An 18,528-nucleotide genomic window follows, 5' to 3' on the forward strand; every position below is an offset into this window, starting at 1 on the left:
ACGCCAAAGAAAGTATAGTAATATAAAGATTCAAGTAAAAAACATATTTGTTTTTTTCTTTGAGACAACTGTTTTGGATAGTCTTACACACAGATGACAAACTTTAATCCAACAATAATTTCAATTATTAATTCTGAATAAAACTAATATTGTTTAGTATTCTACAATACCCCATTCAAGAAGTTTGAGAAACCTTAAACAAACTGAGAAATATATTTAATGGTTGATGTGCAATCTACAAAGTTTACTGAATAGTTTAAAGACCAAAGGGTTAGAGATTCTTCACTTTGAATCATGTTTGATCTGATTTCATTATTAAAATCCAAACATAAGATGTTATCTTTATGTAAAAATATATACACCTAGATGACAAACTTTTATCCAACAATAATTTTAGTTATTGATTCTGAAAGAAAATAATAATGTTTAGTATTCCACAATACCCAAGCCTAGAATTGTGAGAAACCTTAAATCAACTTAAAGATACATTGACTGCTGTGCAATCTACAAAGTTTGCTAAATAGTTTAAAGAACAAAGGTTTTGAGATATTTTACTTTGAGCTGTGTTTGTTCTGATTTCATTATTATATTCCTTACTAAATATTTCATCTTAATGAAAAAAATACAGTATAAACAAATAACATTGAATTCAATGACCACGAAGGGACTCGAACCCTCAATCTTCTGATTCGAAGTCAGATGCCTTATCCATTAGGCCACTTGGTCACTGTTTGTCAATATACTAATGCCTAAGAAAGTATAGTAACATAACGATTCAAGTAAAAAACATATTTGTTTTTTTCTTTGAGACAACTGTTTTGGATAATCTTACACTCAGATGACAAACTTTAATCCAACAATAATTTCAATTATTAATTCTGAATAAAACTAATATTGTTTAGTATTCTACAATACCCCATTCAAGAAGTTTGAGAAACCTTAAACAAACTGAGAAATATATTTAATGGTTGATGTGCAATCTACAAAGTTTACTGAATAGTTTAAAGACCAAAGGGTTAGAGATTCTTCACTTTGAATCATGTTTGATCTGATTTTATTATTAAAATCTAAACATAAGATGTTATCTTTATGTAAAAATATATACACCTAGATGACAAACTTTGATCCAACAATAATTTTAGTTATTGATTCTGAAAGAAAATAATAATGTTTAGTATTCCACAATACCCAAGCCTAGAATTTTGAGAAACCTTAAATCAACTTATAGATATATTGACTGCTGTGCAATCTACAAAGTTTGCTAAATAGTTTAAAGAACAAAGGTTTTGAGATATTTTACTTTGAGCTGTGTTTGTTCTGATTTCATTATTATATTCCTTACAAAATATTTCATCTTTTTGAAAAAATACAGTATAAACAAATAACATTGAACGCAATGACCACGAAGGGACTCAAACCCTCAACCTTTTGATCCGAAGTCAGACGCCTTATCCATTAGGCCACGTGGTCAATGTCTGTCTAAAGATTAACGCCTAAGAAAGTATAGTAATATAAAGATTCAAGTAAAAAACATATTTGTTTTGTTTCTTTGAGACAACAGTTTTGGATAATCTTACACTCAGATGACAAACTTTAATCCAACAATATTTTCAATTATTAATTCTGAATAAAACTAATATTGTTTAGTATTCTACAATACCCCATTCAATAAGTTTGAGAAACCTTAAACAAACTGAGAAATATATTAAATGGTTGATGTGCAATCTACAAAGTTTACTGAATAGTTTAAAGACCAAAGGGTTAGAGATTCTTCACTTTGAATCATGTTTGATCTGATTTAATTATTATAATCCAAACATAAGATGTTATCTTTATGTAAAAATATATACACTTAGATGACAAACTTTGATCCAACAATAATTGTAATTATTGATTCTGAAAGAAAATAATAATGTTTAGTATTCCTAAATACCCAAGCCTAGAATTTTGAGAAACCTTAAATCAACCTAAAGATACATTGACTGCTGTGCAATCTACAAAGTTTGCTAAATAGTTTAAAGAACAAAGGTTTTGAGATATTTTACTTTGAGCTGTGTTTGTTCTGATTTCATTATTATATTCCTTACAAAATATTTAATCTTAATGAAAAAAATACAGTATAAACAAATAACATTAAAAGCAATGACCACAAAGGGACTAGAACCCTCAATCTTCTGATCCGAAGTCAGACGCCTTATCCATTAGGCCACGTGGTCACTCTTTGTCAATATATTAATGCCTAAGAAAGTATAGTTACATAACGATTCAAGTAAAAAACATATTTATTTTTTTCTTTGAGACAACTGTTTTGGATAATCTTACACTCAGATGACAAACTTTAATCCAACAATAATTTCAATTATTAATTCTGAATAAAACTAATATTGTTTAGTATTCTACAATACCCCATTCAAGAAGTTTGAGAAACCTTAAACAAACTGAGAAATATATTTAATGGTTGATGTGCAATCTACAAAGTTTACTGAATAGTTTAAAGACCAAAGGGTTAGAGATTCTTCACTTTGAATCATGTTTGATCTGATTTCATTATTAAAATCCAAACATAAGATGTTATCTTTATGTAAAAATATATACACCTAGATGACAAACTTTTATCCAACAATAATTTTAGTTATTGATTCTGAAAGAAAATAATAATGTTTAGTATTCCACAATACCCAAGCCTAGAATTGTGAGAAACCTTAAATCAATTTAAAGATACATTGCAATCTACAAAGTTTGCTAAATAGTTTAAAGAACAAAGGTTTTCAGATATTTTACTTTGAGCTGTGTTTGTTCTGATTTCATTATTATATTCCTTACAAAATATTTCATCTTAATGAAAAAAATACAGTATAAACAAGAGACATTGAATCCAATGACCACAAAGGGACTCAAACCCTCAATCTTCTGATCCGAAGTCAGACGCCTTATCCATTAGGCCACGTGGTCACTGTCTGTCCAAAGCTTAACGCCTACGAAAGTTTAGTAATATAAAGATTCAAGTAAAAAACATATTTGTTTTGTTTCTTTGAGACAACTGTTTTGGATAATATTACACTCAGATGACAAACTATAATCCAACAATAATTTCAAAAATTAATTATGAATAAAACTAATATTGTTTAGTATTAAACAATACCCCATTCAATAAGTTTGAGAAACCTTAAACAAACTGAGAAATATATGCAATGGTTGATGTGCAATCTACAAAGTTTACTGAATAGTTTAGAGACCAAAGGGTTAGAAATTCTTCACTTTGAATCATGCTTGATCTGATTTCATTATTATATTCCAAATATAAGATGTTATCTTTATGTAAAAATATATACACCTAGATGACAAACTTTGATCCAACAATAATTTCAATTATTGATTCTGAAAGAAAATAATAATGTTTAGCATTCCACAATGCCCAAGCCTAGAATTTTGAGAAACCTTAAATCAACTTAAAGATACATTGACTGCTGTGCAATCTACAAAGTTTGCTAAATAGTTTAAAGAACAAAGGTTTTGAGATATTTTACTTTGAGCTGTGTTTGTTCTGATTTCATTATTATATTCCTTACAAAATATTTCATCTTAATGAAAAAAATACAGTATAAACAAATAACATTGAATCCAATGACCACGAAGGGACTCGAACCCTCAATCTTCTGATCCGAAGTCAGATGCCTTATCCATTAGGCCACTTGGTCACTGTTTGTCAATATACTAATGCCTAAGAAAGTATAGTAACATAACGATTCAAGTAAAAAACATATTTGTTTTTTTCTTTGAGACAACTGTTTTGGATAATCTTACACTCAGATGACAAACTTTAATCCAACAATAATTTCAATTATTAATTCTGAATAAAACTAATATTGTTTAGTATTCTACAATACCCCATTCAAGAAGTTTGAGAAACCTTAAACAAACTGAGAAATATATTTAATGGTTGATGTGCAATCTACAAAGTTTACTGAATAGTTTAAAGACCAAAGGGTTAGAGATTCTTCACTTTGAATCATGTTTGATCTGATTTTATTATTAAAATCTAAACATAAGATGTTATCTTTATGTAAAAATATATACACCTAGATGACAAACTTTGATCCAACAATAATTTTAGTTATTGATTCTGAAAGAAAATAATAATGTTTAGTATTCCACAATACCCAAGCCTAGAATTTTGAGAAACCTTAAATCAACTTATAGATATATTGACTGCTGTGCAATCTACAAAGTTTGCTAAATAGTTTAAAGAACAAAGGTTTTGAGATATTTTACTTTGAGCTGTGTTTGTTCTGATTTCATTATTATATTCCTTACAAAATATTTCATCTTTTTGAAAAAATACAGTATAAACAAATAACATTGAACGCAATGACCACGAAGGGACTCAAACCCTCAACCTTCTGATCCGAAGTCAGACGCCTTATCCATTAGGCCACGTGGTCAATGTCTGTCTAAAGATTAACGCCTAAGAAAGTATAGTAATATAAAGATTCAAGTAAAAAACATATTTGTTTTGTTTCTTTGAGACAACAGTTTTGGATAATCTTACACTCAGATGACAAACTTTAATCCAACAATATTTTCAATTATTAATTCTGAATAAAACTAATATTGTTTAGTATTCTACAATACCCCATTCAATAAGTTTGAGAAACCTTAAACAAACTGAGAAATATATTAAATGGTTGATGTGCAATCTACAAAGTTTACTGAATAGTTTAAAGACCAAAGGGTTAGAGATTCTTCACTTTGAATCATGTTTGATCTGATTTAATTATTATAATCCAAACATAAGATGTTATCTTTATGTAAAAATATATACACTTAGATGACAAACTTTGATCCAACAATAATTGTAATTATTGATTCTGAAAGAAAATAATAATGTTTAGTATTCCTAAATACCCAAGCCTAGAATTTTGAGAAACCTTAAATCAACCTAAAGATACATTGACTGCTGTGCAATCTACAAAGTTTGCTAAATAGTTTAAAGAACAAAGGTTTTGAGATATTTTACTTTGAGCTGTGTTTGTTCTGATTTCATTATTATATTCCTTACAAAATATTTAATCTTAATGAAAAAAATACAGTATAAACAAATAACATTAAAAGCAATGACCACGAAGGGACTAGAACCCTCAATCTTCTGATCCGATGTCAGATGCCTTATCCATTAGGCCACGTGGTCACCGTGTGTCCAAAGATTAACGCCTAAGAAAGTATAGTAATATAAAGATTCACGTAAAAAACATATTTGTTTTTTTCTTTGAGACAACTGTTTTGGATAATCTTACACTCAGATGACAAACTTTAATCCAACAATAATTTCAATTATTAAGTCTGAATAAAACTAATATTGTTTAGTATTCTACAATACCCCATTCAAGAAGTTTGAGAAACCTTAAACAAACTGAGAAATATATTTAATGGTTGATGTGCAATCTACAAAGTTTACTGAATAGTTTAAAGACCAAAGGGTTAGAGATTCTTCACTTTGAATCATGTTTGATCTGATTTCATTATTATAATCCAAACATAAGATGTTATCTTTATGTAAAAATATATACACCTAGATGACAAACTTTGATCCAACAATAATTTTAGTTATTGATTCTGAAATAAAATAATAATGTTTAGTATTCCACAATACCCAAGCCTAGAATTTTGAGAAACCTTAAATCAACTTAAAGATACATTGACTGCTGTGCAATCTACAAAGTTTGCTAAATAGTTTAAAGAACAAAGGTTTTGAGATATTTTACTTTGAGCTGTGTTTGTTCTGATTTCATTATTATATTCCTTACAAAATATTTCATCTTAATGAAAAAAATACAGTATAAACAAATAACATTGAATCCAATGACCACGAAGGGACTCGAACCCTCAATCTTCTGATCTGAAGTCAGACGCCTTATCCATTAGGCCACGTGGTCACTCTTTGTCAATATATTAATGCCTAAGAAAGGATAGTTACATAACGATTCAAGTAAAAAACATATTTATTTTTTTCTTTGAGACAACTGTTTTGGATAATCTTACACTCAGATGACAAACTTTAATCCAACAATAATTTCAATTATTAATTCTGAATAAAACTAATATTGTTTAGTATTCTACAATACCCCATTCAAGAAGTTTGAGAAACCTTAAACAAACTGAGAAATATATTTAATGGTTGATGTGCAATCTACAAAGTTTACTGAATAGTTTAAAGACCAAAGGGTTAGAGATTCTTCACTTTGAATCATGTTTGATCTGATTTCATTATTAAAATCCAAACATAAGATGTTATCTTTATGTAAAAATATATACACCTAGATGACAAACTTTTATCCAACAATAATTTTAGTTATTGATTCTGAAAGAAAATAATAATGTTTAGTATTCCACAATACCCAAGCCTAGAATTGTGAGAAACCTTAAATCAATTTAAAGATACATTGCAATCTACAAAGTTTGCTAAATAGTTTAAAGAACAAAGGTTTTCAGATATTTTACTTTGAGCTGTGTTTGTTCTGATTTCATTATTATATTCCTTACAAAATATTTCATCTTAATGAAAAAAATACAGTATAAACAAGAGACATTGAATCCAATGACCACAAAGGGACTCAAACCCTCAATCTTCTGATCCGAAGTCAGACGCCTTATCCATTAGGCCACGTGGTCACTGTCTGTCCAAAGCTTAACGCCTACGAAAGTTTAGTAATATAAAGATTCAAGTAAAAAACATATTTGTTTTGTTTCTTTGAGACAACTGTTTTGGATAATATTACACTCAGATGACAAACTATAATCCAACAATAATTTCAAAAATTAATTATGAATAAAACTAATATTGTTTAGTATTAAACAATACCCCATTCAATAAGTTTGAGAAACCTTAAACAAACTGAGAAATATATGCAATGGTTGATGTGCAATCTACAAAGTTTACTGAATAGTTTAGAGACCAAAGGGTTAGAAATTCTTCACTTTGAATCATGCTTGATCTGATTTCATTATTATATTCCAAATATAAGATGTTATCTTTATGTAAAAATATATACACCTAGATGACAAACTTTGATCCAACAATAATTTCAATTATTGATTCTGAAAGAAAATAATAATGTTTAGCATTCCACAATGCCCAAGCCTAGAATTTTGAGAAACCTTAAATCAACTTAAAGATACATTGACTGCTGTGCAATCTACAAAGTTTGCTAAATAGTTTAAAGAACAAAGGTTTTGAGATATTTTACTTTGAGCTGTGTTTGTTCTGATTTCATTATTATATTCCTTACAAAATATTTCATCTTAATGAAAAAAATACAGTATAAACAAATAACATTGAATCCAATGACCACGAAGGGACTCGAACCCTCAATCTTCTGATCCGAAGTCAGATGCCTTATCCATTAGGCCACTTGGTCACTGTTTGTCAATATACTAATGCCTAAGAAAGTATAGTAACATAACGATTCAAGTAAAAAACATATTTGTTTTTTTCTTTGAGACAACTGTTTTGGATAATCTTACACTCAGATGACAAACTTTAATCCAACAATAATTTCAATTATTAATTCTGAATAAAACTAATATTGTTTAGTATTCTACAATACCCCATTCAAGAAGTTTGAGAAACCTTAAACAAACTGAGAAATATATTTAATGGTTGATGTGCAATCTACAAAGTTTACTGAATAGTTTAAAGACCAAAGGGTTAGAGATTCTTCACTTTGAATCATGTTTGATCTGATTTTATTATTAAAATCTAAACATAAGATGTTATCTTTATGTAAAAATATATACACCTAGATGACAAACTTTGATCCAACAATAATTTTAGTTATTGATTCTGAAAGAAAATAATAATGTTTAGTATTCCACAATACCCAAGCCTAGAATTTTGAGAAACCTTAAATCAACTTATAGATATATTGACTGCTGTGCAATCTACAAAGTTTGCTAAATAGTTTAAAGAACAAAGGTTTTGAGATATTTTACTTTGAGCTGTGTTTGTTCTGATTTCATTATTATATTCCTTACAAAATATTTCATCTTTTTGAAAAAATACAGTATAAACAAATAACATTGAACGCAATGACCACGAAGGGACTCAAACCCTCAACCTTCTGATCCGAAGTCAGACGCCTTATCCATTAGGCCACGTGGTCAATGTCTGTCTAAAGATTAACGCCTAAGAAAGTATAGTAATATAAAGATTCAAGTAAAAAACATATTTGTTTTGTTTCTTTGAGACAACAGTTTTGGATAATCTTACACTCAGATGACAAACTTTAATCCAACAATATTTTCAATTATTAATTCTGAATAAAACTAATATTGTTTAGTATTCTACAATACCCCATTCAATAAGTTTGAGAAACCTTAAACAAACTGAGAAATATATTAAATGGTTGATGTGCAATCTACAAAGTTTACTGAATAGTTTAAAGACCAAAGGGTTAGAGATTCTTCACTTTGAATCATGTTTGATCTGATTTAATTATTATAATCCAAACATAAGATGTTATCTTTATGTAAAAATATATACACTTAGATGACAAACTTTGATCCAACAATAATTGTAATTATTGATTCTGAAAGAAAATAATAATGTTTAGTATTCCTAAATACCCAAGCCTAGAATTTTGAGAAACCTTAAATCAACCTAAAGATACATTGACTGCTGTGCAATCTACAAAGTTTGCTAAATAGTTTAAAGAACAAAGGTTTTGAGATATTTTACTTTGAGCTGTGTTTGTTCTGATTTCATTATTATATTCCTTACAAAATATTTAATCTTAATGAAAAAAATACAGTATAAACAAATAACATTAAAAGCAATGACCACGAAGGGACTAGAACCCTCAATCTTCTGATCCGATGTCAGATGCCTTATCCATTAGGCCACGTGGTCACCGTGTGTCCAAAGATTAACGCCTAAGAAAGTATAGTAATATAAAGATTCACGTAAAAAACATATTTGTTTTTTTCTTTGAGACAACTGTTTTGGATAATCTTACACTCAGATGACAAACTTTAATCCAACAATAATTTCAATTATTAAGTCTGAATAAAACTAATATTGTTTAGTATTCTACAATACCCCATTCAAGAAGTTTGAGAAACCTTAAACAAACTGAGAAATATATTTAATGGTTGATGTGCAATCTACAAAGTTTACTGAATAGTTTAAAGACCAAAGGGTTAGAGATTCTTCACTTTGAATCATGTTTGATCTGATTTCATTATTATAATCCAAACATAAGATGTTATCTTTATGTAAAAATATATACACCTAGATGACAAACTTTGATCCAACAATAATTTTAGTTATTGATTCTGAAATAAAATAATAATGTTTAGTATTCCACAATACCCAAGCCTAGAATTTTGAGAAACCTTAAATCAACTTAAAGATACATTGACTGCTGTGCAATCTACAAAGTTTGCTAAATAGTTTAAAGAACAAAGGTTTTGAGATATTTTACTTTGAGCTGTGTTTGTTCTGATTTCATTATTATATTCCTTACAAAATATTTCATCTTAATGAAAAAAATACAGTATAAACAAATAACATTGAATCCAATGACCACGAAGGGACTCGAACCCTCAATCTTCTGATCCGAAGTCAGACGCCTTATCCATTAGGCCACGTGGTCACTCTTTGTCAATATATTAATGCCTAAGAAAGTATAGTTACATAACGATTCAAGTAAAAAACATATTTATTTTTTTCTTTGAGACAACTGTTTTGGATAATCTTACACTCAGATGACAAACTTTAATCCAACAATAATTTCAATTATTAATTCTGAATAAAACTAATATTGTTTAGTATTCTACAATACCCCATTCAAGAAGTTTGAGAAACCTTAAACAAACTGAGAAATATATTTAATGGTTGATGTGCAATCTACAAAGTTTACTGAATAGTTTAAAGACCAAAGGGTTAGAGATTCTTCACTTTGAATCATGTTTGATCTGATTTCATTATTAAAATCCAAACATAAGATGTTATCTTTATGTAAAAATATATACACCTAGATGACAAACTTTTATCCAACAATAATTTTAGTTATTGATTCTGAAAGAAAATAATAATGTTTAGTATTCCACAATACCCAAGCCTAGAATTGTGAGAAACCTTAAATCAATTTAAAGATACATTGCAATCTACAAAGTTTGCTAAATAGTTTAAAGAACAAAGGTTTTCAGATATTTTACTTTGAGCTGTGTTTGTTCTGATTTCATTATTATATTCCTTACAAAATATTTCATCTTAATGAAAAAAATACAGTATAAACAAGAGACATTGAATCCAATGACCACAAAGGGACTCAAACCCTCAATCTTCTGATCCGAAGTCAGACGCCTTATCCATTAGGCCACGTGGTCACTGTCTGTCCAAAGCTTAACGCCTACGAAAGTTTAGTAATATAAAGATTCAAGTAAAAAACATATTTGTTTTGTTTCTTTGAGACAACTGTTTTGGATAATATTACACTCAGATGACAAACTATAATCCAACAATAATTTCAAAAATTAATTATGAATAAAACTAATATTGTTTAGTATTAAACAATACCCCATTCAATAAGTTTGAGAAACCTTAAACAAACTGAGAAATATATGCAATGGTTGATGTGCAATCTACAAAGTTTACTGAATAGTTTAGAGACCAAAGGGTTAGAAATTCTTCACTTTGAATCATGTTTGATCTGATTTCATTATTATATTCCAAATATAAGATGTTATCTTTATGTAAAAATATATACACCTAGATGACAAACGTTGATCCAACAATAATTTCAATTATTGATTCTGAAAGAAAATAATAATGTTTAGCATTCCACAATGCCCAAGCCTAGAATTTTGAGAAACCTTAAATCAACTTAAAGATACATTGACTGCTGTGCAATCTACAAAGTTTGCTAAATAGTTTAAAGAACAAAGGTTTTCAGACATTTTACTTTGAGCTGTGTTTGTTCTGATTTCATTATTATATACCTTACAAAATATTTCATCTTAATGAAAAAAATACAGTATAAACAAATAACATTGAATCCAATAACCATGAAGGGACACGAACCCTCAATCTTCTGATCCAAAGTCAGACGCCTTACCCATTAGGTCACGTGGTCACTATCTGTCCATAGCTTAACGCCTAAGAAAGTATAGTAATATAAAGATTCAAGTAAAAAACATATTTGTTTTTTTTCTTTGAGACAACTGTTTTGGATAAACTTACACAGAGATGACAAACTTTAATCCAACAATAATTTCAATTATTAATTCTGAATAAAACTAATATTGTTTAGTATTCTACAATACCCCATTCAAGAAGTTTGAGAAACCTTAAACAAACTGAGAAATATATTTAATGGTTGATGTGCAATCTACAAAGTTACTGAATAGTTTAAAGACCAAACAGTTAGAGATTCTTCACTTTGAATCATGTCTGATCTGATTTCATTATTATAATCCAAACATAAGATGTTATCTTTATCTAAAAATATATACACTTAGATGACAAACTTTGATCCAACAATAATTTTAGTTATTGATTCTGAAAGAAAATAATAATGTTTAGTATTCCACAATACCCAAGCCTAGAATTTTGAGAAACCTTAAATCAACTTAAAGATACATTGACTGCTGTGCAATCTACAAAGTTTGCTAAATAGTTTAAAGAACAAAGGTTTTGAGATATTTTACTTTGAGCTGTGTTTGTTCTGATTTCATTATTATATTCCTTACAAAATGTTTCATCTTAATGAAAAAAATACAGTATAAACAAATATCATTAACTACAAAGGCACTCGAACCCTCAAACTTCTGATGCGAAGTCAGACGCCTTATCCATTAGGTCATGTGCTCACTGACTGTCCAAATATTAATGCCTAAGAAAGTATAGTAACATAAAGATTCAAGTAAAAAATATATTTGTTTTTTTCTTTGAGACAACTGTTTTGGATAATCTTACACACAGATGACAAACTTTAATCCAACAATAATTTCAATTATTAATTCTGAATAAAACTAATATTGTTTAGTATTCTACAATACCCCATTCAAGAAGTTTGAGAAACCTTAAACAAACTGAGAAATATATTTAATGGTTGATGTGCAATCTACAAAGTTTACTGAATAGTTTAAAGACCAAACAGAGATTCTTCACTTTGAATCATGTCTGATCTGATTTCATTATTATAATCCAAACATAAGATGTTATCTTTATCTAAAAATATATACACTTAGATGACAAACTTTGATCCAACAATAATTTTAGTTATTGATTCTGAAAGAAAATAATAATGTTTAGTATTCCACAATACCCAAGCCTAGAATTTTGAGAAACCTTAAATCAATTAAAGATACATTGACTGCTGTGCAATCTACAAAGTTTGCTAAATAGTTTAAAGAACAAAGGTTTTGAGATATTTTACTTTGAGCTGTGTTTGTTCTGATTTCATTATTATATTCCTTACAAAATATTTCATCTTAATGAAAAAAATACAGTATAAACAAATAACATTGAATCCAATGACCACGAAGGGACTCGAACCCTCAATCTTCTGATCCGAAGTCAGATGCCTTATCCATTAGGCCACGTGTTCACTGTTTGTCAATATACTAATGCCTAAGAAAGTATAGTAACATAACGATTCAAGTAAAAAACATATTTGTTTTTTTCTTTGAGACAACTGTTTTGGATAATCTTACACTCAGATGACAAACTTTAATCCAACAATAATTTCAATTATTAATTCTGAATAAAACTAATATTGTTTAGTATTCTACAATACCCCATTCAAGAAGTTTGAGAAACCTTAAACAAACTGAGAAATATATTTAATGGTTGATGTGCAATCTACAAAGTTTACTGAATAGTTTAAAGACCAAAGGGTTAGAGATTCTTCACTTTGAATCATGTTTGATCTGATTTCATTATTAAAATCCAAACATAAGATGTTATCTTTATGTAAAAATATATACACCTAGATGACAAACTTTTATCCAACAATAATTTTAGTTATTGATTCTGAAAGAAAATAATAATGTTTAGTATTCCACAATACCCAAGCCTAGAATTGTGAGAAACCTTAAATCAACTTAAAGATACATTGACTGCTGTGCAATCTACAAAGTTTGCTAAATAGTTTAAAGAACAAAGGTTTTGAGATATTTTACTTTGAGCTGTGTTTGTTCTGATTTCATTATTATATTCCTTACAAAATATTTCATCTTAATGAAAAAAATACAGTATAAACAAATAACATTGATCCAAAACTTTGATCCAACAATAATTTTAGTTATTGATTCTGAAAGAAAATAATAATGTTTAGTATTCCACAATACCCAAGCCTAGAATTTTGAGAAACCTTAAATCAACTTATAGATATATTTACTGCTGTGCAATCTACAAAGTTTGCTAAATAGTTTAAAGAACTAAGGTTTTGAGATATTTTACTTACACTCAGATGACAAACTTTAATCCAACAATAATTTCAATTATTAATTCTGAATAAAACTAATATTGTTTAGTATTCTACAATACCCCATTCAAGAAGTTTGAGAAACCTTAAACAAACTGAGAAATATATTTAATGGTTGATGTGCAATCTACAAAGTTTACTGAATAGTTTAAAGACCAAAGGGTTAGAGATTCTTCACTTTGAATCATGTTTGATCTGATTTCATTATTAAAATCCAAACATAAGATGTTATCTTTATGTAAAAATAAATACACCTAGATGACAAACTTTGATCCAACAATAATGTTAGTTATTGATTCTGAAAGAAAATAATAATGTTTAGTAATCCACAATACCCAAGCCTAGAATTTTGAGAAACCTTAAATTAACTTATAGATATATTGACTGCTGTGCAATCTACAAAGTTTGCTAAATAGTTTAAAGAACAAAGGTTTTGAGATATTTTACTTTGAGCTGTGTTTGTTCTGATTTCATTATTATATTCCTTACAAAATATTTCATCTTAATGAAAAAATACAGTATAAACAAATAACATTGAATGCAATGACCACGAAGGGACTCGAACCCTCAATCTTCTGATCCAAAGTCAGACGCCTTATCCATTAGGCCACGTGATCAATGTCTGTCCAAAGATTAACGACTAAGAAAGTATAGTAATATAAAGATTCAAGTAAAAAACATATTTGTTTTGTTTCTTTGAGACAACTGTTTTGGATAATCTTACACTCAGATGACAAACTTTAATCCAACAATAATTTCAATTATTAATTCTGAATAAAACTAATATTGTTTAGTATTCTACAATACCCCATTCAAGAAGTTTGAGAAACCTTAAACAAACTGAGAAATATATTTAATGGTTGATGTGCAATCTACAAAGTTTACTGAATAGTTTCAAGACCAAAGGGTTAGAGATTCTTCACTTTGAATCATGTTTGATCTGATTTCATTATTAAAATCCAAACATAAGATGTTATCTTTATGTAAAAATATATACACCTAGATGACAAACTTTGATCCAACAATAATTTTAGTTATTGATTCTGAAAGAAAATAATAATGTTTAGTATTCCACAATACCCAAGCCTAGAATTTTGAGAAACCTTAAATCAACTTATAGATATATTGACTGCTGTGCAATCTACAAAGTTTGCTAAATAGTTTAAAGAACTAAGGTTTTGAGATATTTTACTTTGAGCTGTGTTTGTTCTGATTTCATTATTATATTCCTTACAAAATATTTAATCTTAATGAAAACATACAGTATAAACAAATAACATTGAATGCAATTACCACGAAAGGACTCGAACCCTCAATCTTCTGATCCAAAGTCAGACGCCTTATCCATTAGGCCACGTGGTCAATGTCTGTCCAAAGATTAACGCCTAAGAAAGTATAGTAATATAAAGATTCAAGTAAAAAACATATTTGTTTTGTTTCTTTGAGACAACTGTTTTGGATAATCTTAAACTCAGATGACAAACTTTAATCCAACAATAATTTCAATTATTAATTCTGAATAAAACTAATATTGTTTAGTATTCTACAATACCCCATTCAAGAAGTTTGAGAAACCTTAAACAAACTGAGAAATATATTTAATGGTTGATGTGCAATCTACAAAGTTTACTGAATAGTTTAAAGACCAAAGGGTTAGAGATTCTTCACTTTGAATCATGTTTGATCTGATTTCATTATTATAATCCAAACATAAGATGTTATCTTTATGTAAAAATATATACACCTAGATCACAAACTTTGATCCAACAATAATTTTAGTTATTGATTCTGAAAGAACATAATAATGTTTAGTATTCCACAATACCCAAGCCTAGAATTTTGAGAAACCTTAAATCAACTTAAAGATACATTGACTGCTGTGCAATCTCAAAAGTTTGCTAAATAGTTTAAAGAACAAAGGTTTTGAGATATTTTACTTTGAGCTGTGTTTGTTCTGATTTCATTATTATATTCCTTACAAAATATTTCATCTTAATGAAAAAAATACAGTATAAACAATTAACATTGAATCCAATGACCACGAAGGGACTCGAACCCTCAGATCCGAAGTCAGACGCCTTATCCATTAGGCCACGTGGTCACTGTTTGTCAATATACTAATGCCTAAGAAAGTATAGTAACATAAAGATTCAAGTAAAAAACATATTTGTTTTGTTTCTTTGAGACAACTGTTTTGGATAATCTTAAACTCAGATGACAAACTTTAATCCAACAATAATTTCAATTATTAATTCTGAATAAAACTAATATTGTTTAGTATTCTACAATACCCCATTCAAGAAGTTTGAGAAACCTTAAACAAACTGAGAAATATATTTAATGGTTGATGTGCAATCTACAAAGTTTACTGAATAGTTTCAAAACCAAAGGGTTAGAGATTCTTCACTTTGAATCATGTTTGATCTGATTTCATTATTAAAATCCAAACATAAGATGTTATCTTTATGTAAAAATATATACACCTAGATGACAAACTTTGATCCAACAATAATTTTAGTTATTGATTCTGAAAGAAAATAATAATGTTTAGTATTCCACAATACCCAAGCCTAGAATTTTGAGAAACCTTAAATCAACTTATAGATATATTGACTGCTGTGCAATCTACAAAGTTTGCTAAATAGTTTAAAGAACAAAGGTTTTGAGATATTTTACTTTGAGCTGTGTTTGTTCTGATTTCATTATTATATTCCTTACAAAATATTTCATCTTAATGAAAACATACAGTATAAACAAATAACATTGAATGCAATGACCACGAAAGGACTCGAAGCCTCAATCTTCTGATCCGAAGTCAGACGCCTTATCCATTAGGCCACGTGGTCAATGTCTGTCCAAAGATTAACGCCTAAGAAAGTATAGTAATATAAAGATTCAAGTAAAAAACATATTTGTTTTGTTTCTTTGAGACAACTGTTTTGGATAATCTTACACTCAGATGACAAACTTTAATCCAACAATAATTTCAATTATTAATTCTGAATAAAACTAATATTGTTTAGTATTCTACAATACCCCATTCAAGAAGTTTGAGAAACCTTAAACAAACTGAGAAATATATTTAATGGTTGATGTGCAATCTACAAAGTTTACTGAATAGTTTAAAGACCAAAGGGTTAGAGATTCTTCACTTTGAATCATGTTTGATCTGATTTCATTATTAAAATCCAAACATAAGATGTTATCTTTATGTAAAAATATATACACCTAGATGACAAACTTTGATCCAACAATAATTTTAGTTATTGATTCTGAAAGAAAATAATAATGTTTAGTATTCCACAATACCCAAGCCTAGAATTTTGAGAAACCTTAAATCAACTTATAGATATATTGACTGCTGTGCAATCTACAAAGTTTGCTAAATAGTTTAAAGAACAAAGGTTTTGAGATATTTTACTTTGAGCTGTGTTTGTTCTGATTTCATTATTATATTCCTTACAAAATATTTCATCTTAATGAAAAAATACAGTATAAACAAATAACATTGAATGCGATGACCACAAAAGGACTCGAACCCTCAATCTTCTGATCCAAATTCAGACGCCTTATCCATTAGGCCACGTGGTCAATGTCTGTCCAAAGATTAACGCCTAAGAAAGTATAGTAATATAAAGATTCAAGTAAAAAACATATTTGTTTTGTTTCTTTGAGACAACTGTTTTGGATAATCTTACACTCAGATGACAAACTTTAATCCAACAATAATTTCAATTATTAATTCTGAATAAAACTAATATTGTTTAGTATTCTACAATACCCCATTCAAGAAGTTTGAGAAACCTTAAACAAACTGAGAAATATATTTAATGGTTGATGTGCAATCTACAAAGTTTACTGAATAGTTTAAAGACCAAAGGGTTAGAGATTCTTCACTTTGAATCATGTTTGATCTGATTTCATTATTATAATCCAAACATAAGATGTTATCTTTATGTAAAAATATATACACCTAGATCACAAACTTTGATCCAACAATAATTTTAGTTATTGATTCTGAAAGAACATAATAATGTTTAGTATTCCACAATACCCAAGCCTAGAATTTTGAGAAACCTTAAATCAACTTAAAGATACATTGACTGCTGTGCAATCTCAAAAGTTTGCTAAATAGTTTAAAGAACAAAGGTTTTGAGATATTTTACTTTGAGCTGTGTTTGTTCTGATTTCATTATTATATTCCTTACAAAATATTTAATCTTAATGAAAAAAATACAGTATAAACAATTAACATTGAATCCAATGACCACGAAGGGACTCGAACCTTCAATCTTCTGATCCGAAGTCAGACGCCTTATCCATTAGGCCACGTGTTCACTGTTTGTCAATATGCTAATGCCTAAGAAAGTATAGTAACATAAAGATTCAAGTACAAAGTAGATAAAATGTATTAGTGCGCTTACACTGTATGAGATGGAACGATCATGAGTAGAATTTCAAAAGCGTGGAACACTGAGTTGTAGGTAAATGAGTCCTTATAGGGTACAACTAAAAGAAAAAACACTACAATAGTGCAAATAGGCTAGTAGACAGAGAATTTCTTTTAATATTCTGTAAGTTCAACTCACAAACATAGGTTTTATAAGAGGCGTATCATATATGGGGTAGGTCACAGATGGGGGTAATCGAGCGAACCCCAAGCTTCTTTCTTGTAGGTGAGACTAGAATGGAAAAAGTGCAATAGTGCAATACCAAATGTGCAAATATAACAGATTTAATAAGCACAAAAACGCACTCACAAACATAGATTAAAAAAAGGGCATGTAGTCAAAGACTGGATGGAGGGAGTCACATATACTTATCAGCCGATAAGTTCCACAAATGTCCCACAGGGTTCCGGATACTCAGGGGAATTTTCTTTGAAGGTGCTCCAATTTCCAAACAGTGCCAAGATAGCCACAGCTGCTTAATGCATTTCGAACCGGCAGGGTTCTTCCTCAGAAGCGTTTTGTGGCTGAGTTGATTTGGAGGGCATATATATACCCCCACTTAATTACCTAAACATTTTCAGATGTCCAGC

The 18,528-nt window shown here is 28.7% G+C and overlaps 15 non-coding genes across 15 annotated transcripts; all 15 read right to left on the bottom strand.

The window, feature by feature from the left end:
* Positions 1 to 653: 653 nt before the first annotated feature.
* On the bottom strand, positions 654 to 726 carry TRNAR-UCG (transfer RNA arginine (anticodon UCG)). Its single transcript has one exon. It is a non-coding gene; the product is annotated as a tRNA-Arg (tRNA).
* Positions 727 to 1,397: 671 nt separating this feature from the next.
* Positions 1,398 to 1,470, bottom strand: TRNAR-UCG (transfer RNA arginine (anticodon UCG)). The gene has a single exon. It is a non-coding gene; the product is annotated as a tRNA-Arg (tRNA).
* Positions 1,471 to 2,143: 673 nt separating this feature from the next.
* On the bottom strand, positions 2,144 to 2,216 carry TRNAR-UCG (transfer RNA arginine (anticodon UCG)). Its single transcript has one exon. It is a non-coding gene; the product is annotated as a tRNA-Arg (tRNA).
* Positions 2,217 to 2,879: 663 nt separating this feature from the next.
* Positions 2,880 to 2,952, bottom strand: TRNAR-UCG (transfer RNA arginine (anticodon UCG)). Its single transcript has one exon. It is a non-coding gene; the product is annotated as a tRNA-Arg (tRNA).
* Positions 2,953 to 3,625: 673 nt separating this feature from the next.
* TRNAR-UCG (transfer RNA arginine (anticodon UCG)) lies at positions 3,626 to 3,698 on the bottom strand. Its single transcript has one exon. It is a non-coding gene; the product is annotated as a tRNA-Arg (tRNA).
* A 671-nt stretch (positions 3,699 to 4,369) lies between these two features.
* TRNAR-UCG (transfer RNA arginine (anticodon UCG)) lies at positions 4,370 to 4,442 on the bottom strand. Its single transcript has one exon. It is a non-coding gene; the product is annotated as a tRNA-Arg (tRNA).
* Positions 4,443 to 6,596: 2,154 nt separating this feature from the next.
* On the bottom strand, positions 6,597 to 6,669 carry TRNAR-UCG (transfer RNA arginine (anticodon UCG)). The gene has a single exon. It is a non-coding gene; the product is annotated as a tRNA-Arg (tRNA).
* Positions 6,670 to 7,342: 673 nt separating this feature from the next.
* On the bottom strand, positions 7,343 to 7,415 carry TRNAR-UCG (transfer RNA arginine (anticodon UCG)). The gene has a single exon. It is a non-coding gene; the product is annotated as a tRNA-Arg (tRNA).
* A 671-nt stretch (positions 7,416 to 8,086) lies between these two features.
* TRNAR-UCG (transfer RNA arginine (anticodon UCG)) lies at positions 8,087 to 8,159 on the bottom strand. Its single transcript has one exon. It is a non-coding gene; the product is annotated as a tRNA-Arg (tRNA).
* Positions 8,160 to 9,577: 1,418 nt separating this feature from the next.
* TRNAR-UCG (transfer RNA arginine (anticodon UCG)) lies at positions 9,578 to 9,650 on the bottom strand. Its single transcript has one exon. It is a non-coding gene; the product is annotated as a tRNA-Arg (tRNA).
* Positions 9,651 to 10,313: 663 nt separating this feature from the next.
* TRNAR-UCG (transfer RNA arginine (anticodon UCG)) lies at positions 10,314 to 10,386 on the bottom strand. Its single transcript has one exon. It is a non-coding gene; the product is annotated as a tRNA-Arg (tRNA).
* A 2,149-nt stretch (positions 10,387 to 12,535) lies between these two features.
* TRNAR-UCG (transfer RNA arginine (anticodon UCG)) lies at positions 12,536 to 12,608 on the bottom strand. The gene has a single exon. It is a non-coding gene; the product is annotated as a tRNA-Arg (tRNA).
* Positions 12,609 to 14,031: 1,423 nt separating this feature from the next.
* Positions 14,032 to 14,104, bottom strand: TRNAQ-UUG (transfer RNA glutamine (anticodon UUG)). The gene has a single exon. It is a non-coding gene; the product is annotated as a tRNA-Gln (tRNA).
* A 672-nt stretch (positions 14,105 to 14,776) lies between these two features.
* TRNAQ-UUG (transfer RNA glutamine (anticodon UUG)) lies at positions 14,777 to 14,849 on the bottom strand. Its single transcript has one exon. It is a non-coding gene; the product is annotated as a tRNA-Gln (tRNA).
* Positions 14,850 to 16,260: 1,411 nt separating this feature from the next.
* On the bottom strand, positions 16,261 to 16,333 carry TRNAR-UCG (transfer RNA arginine (anticodon UCG)). Its single transcript has one exon. It is a non-coding gene; the product is annotated as a tRNA-Arg (tRNA).
* Between the last annotated feature and the right edge of the window lie 2,195 nt (positions 16,334 to 18,528).

The sequence above is a fragment of the Pseudophryne corroboree genome, chromosome 8, assembly GCF_028390025.1.
Source record: "Pseudophryne corroboree isolate aPseCor3 chromosome 8, aPseCor3.hap2, whole genome shotgun sequence".
Lineage (NCBI taxonomy): Eukaryota > Metazoa > Chordata > Amphibia > Anura > Myobatrachidae > Pseudophryne > Pseudophryne corroboree.